Raw genomic sequence first — 13,004 nt, 5'->3', positions numbered from 1 at the left:
TGTTCGGCCGGAGGGAACGGCCAAGACACGTAACTCGCCGCCTTCGCTACCAGTGGAGTCACGTTGTGGTAGATGACATATCTTTGAAAAATATTGACGCTGGTCATACTTCCTGTCTTGTGTGTTTTGATGAAGACGAATTGCTGCCTTGGCTTGCTGCAAGTACGTTGGTCCCAACTGGTAAATGCTGGTCCGTTAAATGAAGGTAGTGGTTGTCCTCCTTCAAAGAATCCTTGTATTGGTGATCCCAATGTTGTGAAGAGACCTAGTTTGTGAAGTCCGTCGCTCTGTTGTGAGAGTCAAAAATGCCATGTTACAAAAACAGAAGAAGGTTAGAGTCCGGGCCTTAGCAACAACTAACAACTACCATGTGTGTCTTGGTCACCCCTCTCTTTTTCCTAACGTCCCGTTATGTTATTTGTACAAATCCACGGTTAGGAAGAAGAACATATTACTAATCATTTACTACTAGTAAATTACATTTAACTTACCAACTCCAAGGTGTAATAAACTGTCATTCCAGTGAATTCGAAGAGAAAAAGTATCACAAATCCTTTCCACTTGGTATTCATTCTGGATCTTTATCTACGTAAATAAGGAGAATTCGAATTAGCACAGAGCCACAAGATCTCAATATTGATAATAAATGAATGACGACATCCATTCGTTGCTACCCTGGGCTAAGTTAAGATCACAAAAACATGATAAACAGATACAGTTAACAGATACAAAATAAAACTATCATTGGATAATTTCAACTTCTCCTCACTTTTCAGTTGATAGAAAAAAAAATGTTTTCCGATGGAAGATTTGTCTAGTTGCATTAGGAACATGAGTTTTCCTACAGTGCTTAAATGTATGAAACAGGGAAATATGTTCCAGCTACCTATACCTATATATAGTTATCAGAAGAGGCCAGAAGCCGACTAAAGCACAGAGACATAGTAGGAGTTGTAGCCAGGGGAGGCTAGGTCTAGGGGCAGGAACAACAGCAAGTCAGAGATGGGGTACAGCAAGGCCCAAAGAAAGAAGGAAGATGATGCAGGGCGAAGTAAGACGACAGGAGGAGGAGAATAGGAGAGCGCAGGCTGTCAGTCAGGTAGTCCAAGGGGCATGGACGAAATGGGAACAGGCCCGAGAGAGAAAGGTAACCTGGAAGGATCTCTGGTTGTGGGAGCCAGTGAGGACACAGTTTCTACTGAAATCAATGTATGACCTCCTCCCCACACGTAAATCTCAAGAGATGGGGAAAGGAAGCTGAGGAAAAGTGCAAGCTCTGTGGTAAACGAGGAACTTTGAGCCATGTACTAACAGGTTGTTCCGTCGCTCTAGGACAAGGGAGATTCCGGTGGAGGCACGACAGAATACTCCGAGCGCTGGCAATAGTACTGGAAGGAGAAAAAAAACAAGGAAAAGGGTGAAGAAGAAGGGAGGGCCGAGATTCGTGGCGTGTGTGAAGGAGGGAAAGGCAGAGAAGGGAAGAAAAGGGAAGAGAGACGGTGAAGATGAAAGAGGAATCCTGCCCACAGCAAACGACTGGGTGATGCGGGTCGATTTAGAGAGGAAGCTGAAGTTCCCCGAGGTCGTCTTGGACACAAACCTGAGACCAGATATAGTACCGTGGTCAGAGGAGACGAAACAAGTGGTGATGAAAGAACTCACCGTGCCGTGGGAGGATAGGTTGGAAGAAGCACACGAGAGGAAAGCTGAGAAGTATAGGGATCTCCGGCAGAGCTGTGCAGAGAAAGGGTGGAAAGCATGGTGCTACCCAGTAGAAGTAGGGTGCAGGGGATTCGTCAGTCAGACAGTATGGAGAGCTCTAGGAGCCCTAGGGATGAGAGGAAAGAACAGGAAAGATNGCCCTAGGGATGAGAGGAAAGAACAGGAAAGATGCTGTGAAGAACCTGGGAGAAGCAGCAGAAGCAGCATCGCGCTGGGTATGGCTCAGGTGTAAAGACAACAACTGGTATAACCACAACGAGTGACGACTGGGTATGGTCACCGTCACTGCCCCGCCTCCCTGAGGGGGTCTCGACGAGAAGGGGGCGAAACCACCAAGGAAGGGAGGAAGTCGACTGAAGACGTTGTGGTGGCAGTAGCAGCCAAGCTGTACCAAGTAAGATCATATATTAGTATAATGGCCAAGAAAAAGGAAAGCCACACATTAAGCACGTTGAAAAAGGGAAAACACTAGAGTAGCTGTCGTGTGAATATGGATCAAACCTCACAGCCTGTATTTACTGTGCAAGGCTAACGTGTTACGCCTCCGAGAAGGTGAAGCTAAATGAATGAATGAATGAATTAATGACTTTATTACAAATATAAAACTACAAAAAAACATTAAACAAGCACAATTTATACACATTTCTAAAATACGTATCTCTGAACTGACAGTCAGACCTCAATAGACAGCATATTATTACAAGAACAAAGAGACAAAGTACACACAAGCCTCCTGGCAGCTATGATGGCTGAATTGCGAGGCTTATTCTAACAACATGTTGCGAACGAACTTTGTACATTCATAAAATCTAAAAATATAGTTGAATTTAAAAGCGAATATTTAAAATCGGCATACAATAAAGTTGTGTGGTAAGTGAATAAAACACAGTGTGGAATTACTGCTACTAAAACGTATGAGTAGTAAAAGTTCATGATCTAGAGTTCAATTTAGTCGTTTGGCCAGGGCAGGAATTCCACTCGTCGTGTAGCGTTTAGTCCCGGAGGGCTGCTGGTACCTACTGGCGTTACGTAGATTTCTACCATGCTGTTCACCACGGGTAGGGGGAAGCCAAGAGCGGAAACGTGAAGACTTTTCCACGCTCGAAGCAAAGTTAGAGCATAAGTGTTCTCTTCTATCCGCCAGACGTTGCAAGTCGAGTAGCGCTAGGGTTTCGGTGTACGAGTTGTACCTGCGTCCCAGAATGATTCGGCAGGCGCTTTTCTGAACGCGCTCTAGGGCATCGGACTGTTTCTGTGTCAGCGCAGTACTCCAACAAGGGGCGGCGTACTCAAGTGTCGGCCGGATGTATCCGCAGAAGATGGAAACCAGATCAGTAGTTGGGACCCCAGAACGGCGTAGTGTGCTGATAAAGAAGAGTCGCTTGCTGGCTTTAGTAACCATCTCGTTCACTTGGTCGTCCCAGCGTAGGTCAGATCTTACATGTAGCCCTAACAACCTGGCCTGCTTGACAATCGTGAGTGGTTCACCACCAAGGGTAAGTACTGGAAACTGTGGGGCTTGACGCATAAAACAGACATGCATCGCTTTACATTTCTTTGGGTTGAGCGACATGCGGTTGTTTGCTGACCAGTTTTCAAGGTTGTCAAGGTCCGTCTGAAGGGTCGACGCTGACACTGTTGGTCTCATCTCTCCAAGGTTGACGTCATCAACATACTTCCAGTGAGTATTTGTGGTTGCGGGTTTGAAATCGTTGATCATTGCCAGAAACACAATCGGCCCTAACAGTGTTCCCTGTGCTACTCCACATGTAAGGGGCTCCCAGTCCGACAGTGCTCCTTGGTAACGGACACGCTGTCTGCGTCCTGACAGGAAACTGCACAACCAAGGGATGAGAGATGGTCTAGTTCCCATGTTGATAAGTTTAGTGATGGCAGTATTGTGACACACGCGATCAAACGCCTTGGAAAATCTGTAAGTATCAAGGTGCCCACTGATGATTTCATTTCAGATCCCACAAAGAAGAAGTTTAACAAGTCGATGAAACAATGTGTTGTCGAACATCATTTAGAGTTGCCAAACTGTTTCGGGTCTATTTGAGACGAGATGTCAGACAATTATACTATTGTTGTATTATACTATTGTTGTTGTATTATACTATTGTTGGTGGCGTAAAGTCTATTAATGAAGGAATAACACAATTTCCTGCGTCTAGCATCGAATGTATCGGTCGAGAGGTGATCAAACATTGAACTAGCACTACAACCTCTTGGCAACTTTAGGAGAATACGAAAGCAATTATTGTATGCAACACGACACTTCGCTAGTACACTCGCATGAACAGAGTTCCATAACTGGACTCCAAACAACTGAGAACAGTAGGTCATGAACAAAGTCTTTTTACAACGGGAGAACAATCATAGAATGAACCGTTGACAAAGTAGAACCCCACCTTACACACATGGTCTGATTCTCCTACCAATAGACCAGAAATCTCACAAGGTAAAACGGTACATTTCTTTCAAGAAGCTTATTAAACAAGAGCCAATGATTCACACAATCAAAGGCCTTGGAGGCGTCCATAAAACACACGAATACGGGGGATCCCAGTTTCTTGTAATTTTCAATAATTTCCTTCAGAGTAAAACACAAATATCATTACCATGCTTGGGTTTAAATCCAAACTGGTAGTCAGACAGAAGTCTGAAGGAAGGGTTTAAGGCGACTACGTAACAGCGGCGTCAAGACCTTGGAAAGTGCTTCCCATTGGGCAATTCTTTAAAGATGTTGACAAGTTACAACACAGTAATTTGCATATCATTATCAAAATCACATGCACGAGACATAGCAGACATCACAGGCGGCTTGTGAGCCCGGTTATCAACTGAATTTAAGAGACACTCAAAATGTTTTTTCCAGTGATCAGCAATATTCACAGAACCTGAGCATCCATCGACTGTATTTGGTACAGTACAAGGAGAGTTAGCACTACGTACTAGTACTTTTTTTCCAAAATTCTCTACGGTTACCCATTGAGAAACTTTTAACATCCGCTCTAGCTCTGCTCTCTTGTTGTTTACACTGTCTTAGAGCGAGCTTAATCTTGCCCTGGCTTGGACTTCTCACCTTCTCACCCGATTGCCTGTAGACCATACTGGTCTGTCAGTTGAGAGTCCCAATCAGACTTCTCCAAGCTGTGCGGTTTCCGCACAGCTTTTCGGCTTCTTCAAAGGAAATGTTTGTTCTTTTGGCCAGGATTTTCTTCAGACCATCAGTCCATCTCATCCTGGGTCTGCCAAGGGGTCTTTTTCCGGGAGGTTTCCACTCCAGAATACGTTTTACGCTCCTCGTGGCTGCCATTCTTTTCACATGACCAAACCACCTTAATTGGCTTTTTTCCACATAGTTGATGATTGGCTCAACCTTTAGGGAAGCTTTGATGGTGGTGTTTCTTATGTGGTCTCTTTTTGTGACTCCATATATCAACCGTAATACCCTCATTTCCGCTGCCTGGAGAATGCTTCTCCGCCTTTCAGTTATCCATGTTTCACAGCCGTATGTCAAAATTGGCTTTAATATGCTAGTGTAAATGTGGACTTTCACTTCTGTTGGGATATTACGATCTCTCAACAGAGGGTATAGAGCACCAGTGTTTTTGGAAAATTTGTCTATTCTGTTGTTGATTTCTGTGTCAATGGTGGCAGCGTTATTAACAGTGCTTCCAAGATATGTGAACGTATCAACAGGTTTGATGGCGTGACCATTAACGTCCAGGTCACGAGTTACCAGGTCCTTGCCAACAGCCATGTACTCTGTCTTGTCATAGCTAAGTTTAAGTCCTTTCTCATTTAGACCATCATCCCATTTTGTCATAACATCCTCCAAGATCTCAAGGGATTGTGCAGTTTGTGCAATATCATCAACTTGGACATAAGGATAAAAAAGGGACCCGACCGTGGTGAGCCCATTTCTCTTCAGAGGACAGAAGCCTCCCGGGCAGCAGAATGTAGGGCCGTGTACTGTTTAGTTAAGTCACCCAAGGCGCTTTACATGTGGTTTACCCCGAAGCCGGTTTTTAAGTGGCTCCATCTGAACGCTCCGAAATCACATTGATAGCGCCTCGATCCCAAGCTACTTCTAGAGGTGGTTTCGAATCGGTTTTCCCGCATCGCGATTTGCGTCTGAACGCAATGTGATTTCAATGTGACTTCGCCCGGTCATGGATTACGGGGTGATATTTCTTTATTTATATGCAATACCAACTTTTACGTGGCAGCAACTTAAAGAGCAGTAAAGGTAAAATAATGTGTCCGTTCTAGGGAGAGCTGATGATCAGCTGATGAGTAAACGAATCAAGAGCATTTCTGTGCAGGGGATCAACACAATTCGGGTCCCTGCAAATAAGGGCACTTACAGGCAGATCAAGCTTAGAAAGTTGATCATTCAAGGTAAGACAATAATTATCTAATTGTTCCTAACTCGCCTTAGTCCAGTCAGTAATCCTATGAGGAATGTCAGAATTACGACAATCACGGGAGACCATCTGGCAACGGTTAACGGTAATTCAGGACGTTCGACGTCGGCAACGCTTAACGGTAAATTCAGGATGGTCGGCAACGGTTAACGGTAAATTCAGGACGGTCGGCAACGGTTAACGGTAAATTCAGGATGGTCGGCAACGGTTAACGGTAAATTGACAGCCATTTTTATTCGAGCTTCACTAGATTTGTTATCTGAATTTGTGAAAAAAAGTGATCACTGACAAAATGAAGCATATGCACGCATTAAAGGTACTTCACACTTCACACTAGTGTTCCCAGCGGTCGCAAACAGCAACAAGAGAGACAGCATTTTGAGCTTGTGACGCCTTATTATATTTCTGAAACGAATCATATCTAATTCGAGATGATAAATTACTAATCGTCATGCACTCTATGATATTACTATTGTCGCCGACGTTACCTATTAGTAAAAAACGTGACATTAAAGGCATCAAATTCTATTTCAGGGCGGCAAATCAAAACAAAAAAAAACTCAGAATGAGGACAGCTGTCTGATATGGACATTTACTGTCATTTCTGAACACATTTTCGTCGTCATTTCAAATTCTAAGCATTTGAAATAGCCCCCAAACAAGCTACGTGAGTCACCTCTTATTTACGGGTAACGCCCATGAATACAATGTAGCTGTAACCATGCAACAGCGGCAGCCTACGGTACAAAACAAGCACATCGTATTTTACCCCAGAGATATCAATGTAATTTGGGATAGGATTCAACTTACTACATGGAAGGAATTACTAGAAAATTGACTTTAAAATCCAGTTTTGCCACTCAGAAATACCTTTAAAAGTTGTGGTCCACTGTTCATTGTGCCTGTCGAAAGGAGCTAGGGGATCATTCCCTGTGCAGTGAATCTGTAAATATGTGTACATGGCGTCTATATTCCCTGTCAAGACGAGTGTAAGAGTAGCTTTTCAGTGAGCTAAAACTGAATCGCGATCACTTTCACTTTTCAAACGTTTGAAAGTACCGTTCGAATTGTCTACCTGGACCTTCATCAAAGTTCACTGAACCACATGCATGAACACGTACACGTACAGTTTATGTTATATAGACTACAATTACGTTTAGGTTAAGTTCGTAGAATCTTACTAGTATTTCTCTTACCGTAGTGGACAGTCGCATAGACGTGTCTCACACCGTTCCGTCTAGCCTTTGTCATTCCAAGGCCATATTTACCTGTGACGTTACAACTGCCAACATATCCCATCAGCCTTTGTGCGAAAGTGCCTTTTGTGCTGAGCACTACAGCTGAATAAGCAAATGTTTGAAGAACGTAACTTAAGATGAGATTGCAAAGTCTGGCTAGAGTCGAAGGGTGTCAATGTAGGGGGTCCGGGGCATTCTCCCTAGGGAAATTTTGTATTTTTAAACCCTCAATTGCGCATTATTTGCCTTTTCAGAGGCAAAATTAGACACGTGCACAACATTTGGTACATAGTAAATGCTAGAGACCTTTCGTAGGAAATGCCACGAGAACAAGGTCAATAGGGTTCAGCCCTCCACAGAGCTCTCCATATGTGATAGAATATCTCGTCCAAGTTCGTCCAAGGGGCGCTATACCAATCGTCATCTTCGACGTCATTGCTCGCGATTCTCTCGTGCCCATCGCAGCATGGAATGCTTTGTTACCTTCGCCAAGAAGGTTATGTTCTCAGAGCTAGAGGCGTTTGCGCGTGTGTGTGTGTGTGTTTGTGTGTGTGTGTATGTGTGTGTGTGTGTGTGTGTGTGTGTGTGTGTGTGTGTGTGTGTGTGTGTGTGTGTGTGTGTGTGTGTGTCATTAGACCTCAGAATGATTAGATTTTGGACCCCCTTGCGGCTTGTTATGGTACTGCAGCTAAACTTCCGGTTTTGATATCTCATGGTCTAGACATGCTAGGGTGACGAAATTCGAATGGTATGTATCACATAATGGTATGTGCTGGGAAAGAAGTGACATGAGTTTTTGCCCCCTAGCGGCTTGCTTTGGAACTGCCGGGCTATCTGTTTGAAAATATTTAAAAGAGGATGACTCAAGAACTCAATTTGCATAAGAGAAATTCTAGGAGAAATTCTATCAATTACATTCCATGATAGGACTATTGAAGCTTGTGACATTGGTTTTTGAGAACAGGAGAAATACAGGCAGATATTATGTTAATTAAGACAATTTGCATAATTAATGAGAAAAATTTATAATTCTGTAATGATAGCTGCCTTGAATTTCATACTTGTGGTATTTGAAAGTTCGGTGGTGAACATCATGAAACATAATGCATTTAAATGCGGACCTCATTTGGTGGAGAATATGATAAACTGATATAATTCATGAAAATGAGGATCTTATTTGCACAATCAGGGGTAATAATCTATAATTTGTCAGTCATAAAGATTAACATCATATGGTGAAGGTATGAGATCTACTTTGCAATGATGTTCTGGTTCTGGGAACAGGTGGGGCTGTTCTATGGTAATCATGGGGTACGTGTCTAGCTTGAGTGCTGAAAACACAAGCGGACGCTCGGAGGGCTACCTGACGTTTGCCTACGAAGCTATTAAGCCTTCAAGGTTTATGGGTAATGAAGAATTATTCATTAACGCTTAACGCTAAATTTAGGATGACGAAGATTCTACGTTCAAATAAAATGGCCAGTGACGCTTCACGATGGATATATTACTAATAATAAAACGTTGAATTAGAGCGGGCCAAAGATTAACGGTGAATCCAAATAGCCCACGCTTAACGGAAAAAGGCATGCAGACCCTCTTTCATGAAAAATGACTTGCTTCATTTTGGGACAGACGGAACATCCATTACAACCGAACCTAAGTGCCATGCGGAAACACAGACACACACACATGAACAGACTGACCGTTTGGTGACGTTATGCGAGGTAGCTGAGAACTGCACTCAACATCCACAGGTCACAACATGACACAAACAGGGATCTATATGCTGACCTACCGAGACTTTCTGACAAAATCATAACGAGAAGGCTTAGGTTTTGCACGTCACTGTCATTGTGGCCGAGCTAGTACACTGGACTCCCAAGCATGGGAGGAGGAAGACCGGCAGACCGGCTACAACCTTCATAGACTGCCTCAAGAAAGACACTGGCCTGGAGGTGGACTGCTTGAGCCAAGCGGTAGAAGATAGAGATTGTTGGGCTGCCATTTTGACTCGAGTTCACGTTAACCAGGACTCGACATAAGTCAAGAAAGTACGTAAGTCAAACAAATACATAAGAAGGTGAACATTCACTCGAATAACGAGGGCATACATAACCACATAACCAACGCAAGTTAGACATATTAATGGTTTCCTACCGTTTAGTTGACGACTGAATGAGAAGAACGTGCGTGTCACCTGGACATGTACTTTTTCTGCAGCTGATTAAACTATAATACCCTGTCTAACAAGTCCTGAGGCATGTAGAGGTAGTGAACCAAAAGGGCATCGGTTCAGACGACAATATGACCTCAAAGTCATCTTGGCGCTTCAAGTAAGAAGGGTACCGTTTGTGCAAGGTAAAGTCGTTTGGTATCATTTTTTGTACACGCTATTCCTTCTATTGCTTTCATTTGAAAATATTGAATAAGACGACTACCTAATATCAGGACCTCCCCGCCATCTACATTGGTAGCTTCTGTGGACCCTGTTCAACAACTTCTGATGACTAAGATCACGCACAATGGACTTCATCAATTATCCGAACAAAAGGAGCGAAGTCGACCGCCATACTACGTACTCCGTCATGCATGACGTCCGGATCAAAGTGTTAAAATTGACAAAGGCTGGACAGTACCTGTAGCTGTATCTTGCATGACAAGGCACTGTCAATGACTGACCACAAACAATTGGCCACCGTAAATCTGCCACAACTTCAAACCACTAAATACCACAAAGAGAATGTAGATCTTAACAATCTGATACAATCTATGCTCCCCTTCTTTATACATCTAAGCTGTACAGATAAATCTATATTCCTAATGAGCTTAGACTAACCTTCTGTGTTGAAACATATCTGTTTTTACCTTTTTTGTCTTTACTAAAAACGAGAAGAAACCGAATTTACTTGATTGTAGCTACTTGACGATGTACATATGTAACGTTATCTATACTCCATTTTTGTTTTGACCTGTACTTAACCCAGGGGGTATGTGTGTACAATAAAGGCCATTCATTCATTCATTCATTCATTCATTCATTCATTCATTCATTCATTCATTCATTCATTCATTCATTCATTCATTCATTCATTCATTCATTCATTCATTCATTCATTCATTCATTCATTCATTCATTCATTCATTCATTCATTATATTCCGCAATGTCTGCTGCAGTACCAAGCACATCCGTCAGGAGGCCTTGGACAACGACCATCGTCTTCTCAAGACCCCATTACAATCCATACAGGATATCATTACAATCCATACAGGATATCATTACAATCCATACAGGATATCATTACAATCCATACAGGATATCATTACAATCCATACAGGATATCATTACAATCCATACAGGATATCATTACAATCCGTACAGGATATCATTACAATCCATACAGGATATCATTACAATCCATACAGGATATCATTACAATCCATACAGGATATCATTACAATCCATACAGGATATCATTACAATCCATACAGGATCCACGCAGGCGGACAGACACAAAAAACAATTAGAAAGACCAAAAAACACCTACATGTTTTACCTCCATTTTTCATGAAGGTAAAAATTGTAATTAAAGAACTGTTGTTTTTGGGAATACTGCATTCATATGTACATTTGTGCACCTAAAATTGGAGCTGTGCACCTAAATTTTGACTATTAGTGCATCTGTGCCCTAAAGTATTCGTATAAGATAACGTACGTAAAGAAACTATTGTACACTAGTATACAGCAATTCCCTGATATTTACCTTCACCTAGTCCCATCTGCACAAAGAACACATTAAAACCTTACTTTTGTCCATTGGTTAAAACTAGTTAGCAATAGAATTTTAGATTCAAGATTTATAAATATGCTTTGTTTAAATTTTACTTTACTTCATATGTTATGCACCCCCATTTTTGCACCATCTTTATGTAACATATAAGTGCACCTAGTCCAAAATTATGAAAATTGCACGTACCCTTGTAGCCATCTCCTTGCAATATCTGGCATCAACGACAAACTGTGGACTCCACTGGGAAGTTTTCACAGTGAGTGTGAGCTTAGGTTTCCTGCGTTGCTCTCCATGACAGAACCAGCTGATGTTCTGCTTCAGTTCCCGGTAGTGGTGGAGCTCACGGTAGAAATCTGGTCCCTGGGTGGTCGAGAAATGATTCACGAGAAAGACAATAAGGCATAATTACTTCCGGGTATGGGAGTATCGTTTTGGGTGGCTGACTTATGAGTTGGACTGTGTCATTGATCAATCAATCGATTGATTGATTAATCGATAGATTGATTGATTGATTGATTGATCGAGAACTCGGGAAGTGATGTAATACACAATTAGATTACATCATACAGTCCAATAATAACAAAACCCCAAAACACTTTAAGGAAGTATGACATTTCTGATTTATTATTCCGACTTTCGATTTCTTATTTCTGGAAGTAAAAGCAACTGTTTCGTTTTAATTATGGAAACATATTGTGTTCCCTCGTGTTTCTTCTTCTTCCCCTCCTCCTCCTGCCATTATTTTAAATGGATTCAACTTTGCCATTTTTCAGCCAAACGACCTCAAATTTCGCATGGAGGTAAAGTGGGCAAATACCATCAGGCTTTTTATTTTAATTATTTGGATATATGCTGTTGAAATTGTTTTATTTGTTTTTTTTTGCCATTTTCCGACAAAATCTGTGCATGTGGGGTCCTGGCCATGGAGACCTGGTATTAAACCCAAATCATCTCAAATTTGTTATGGGTATGCTCCCCCGGGAAATTTTTAAAATTAAACCTTCTGAAATAGCATTTCCTGCATTTTGAGAGGATTTCAAAAAGAAAAAGAGTACTTTTTTTTCAATGACAAAGTGATCAGTTTTTCTAGGATTCAAACCCCGCTGGCGATACAAATCACCTTTGAAGAAAAAAATTGCCTTTAGATTAAATAAAAAAAATGGATCTTTGGGACTTGTGGGGAATTCCGAAAAATAACGTACGGTCCCTAAAATGACTTAAAAGTGTAAGAAGTGGTGTTGTGTACTAATTGACTTAGTATCTCAGTAATCACTTTTAGTAAAAAAAATAATTCAAGCAACTACAACGTTACATGAGTATAGTTATTAATTATAATAATTAATAACTATTATAGTAAAAATGCAAGTCATCATGGCGCTACAACTGAGAAGAGTAATGTTTGTGCAGGGTAAAGTCATCTGGTATAATGTATGTGGCAACGCCGTGACATTATGTCTACCTGCCCCACTCCCACAGAAATGTGTTGATTTCAACATTCCCAGGGATTTGATCAGCTGATGTACATCTCACCAAAGTAGCATGTATAAGTAGTACTTATTTGTCTACAATATATGAGGGAATACTTAGCCAATCCATGCTTGTGATCAGAAAATATACACCTGCAAAGCTGTCTAAAATTTGGGTAGCCATTTTGTTCAAGCTAGGCCACTTTCAATGAATCAACAAATATTGTAGACTATAACTAATATTTCAAAAATTACTATGACCCAATAATACTTATATGTCCCTGTCACACAGGGGGATATGAAGTTCATGCATACTTTGAATAAAGAAATATTGACTTTAAAAGTTGACCAAAATA

At 41.6% G+C, this 13,004-nt stretch overlaps 1 long non-coding RNA gene across 1 annotated transcript; it reads right to left on the bottom strand.

Annotated features, from left to right (window-relative positions):
* Positions 1 to 47: 47 nt before the first annotated feature.
* Positions 48 to 9,636, bottom strand: LOC109481042. The gene is made up of 3 exons (XR_002140879.1): positions 9,551 to 9,636; positions 492 to 585; positions 48 to 287 (listed from the first exon to the last, which is right to left on the bottom strand). It is a non-coding gene; the product is annotated as an uncharacterized LOC109481042 (long non-coding RNA).
* Between the last annotated feature and the right edge of the window lie 3,368 nt (positions 9,637 to 13,004).

Source organism: Branchiostoma belcheri, unplaced genomic scaffold (genome assembly GCF_001625305.1).
Source record: "Branchiostoma belcheri isolate BF01 breed outbred unplaced genomic scaffold, Haploidv18h27 scaffold535, whole genome shotgun sequence".
NCBI lineage: Eukaryota > Metazoa > Chordata > Leptocardii > Amphioxiformes > Branchiostomatidae > Branchiostoma > Branchiostoma belcheri.
This window is presented reverse-complemented; position numbering and strand designations above follow the sequence as displayed.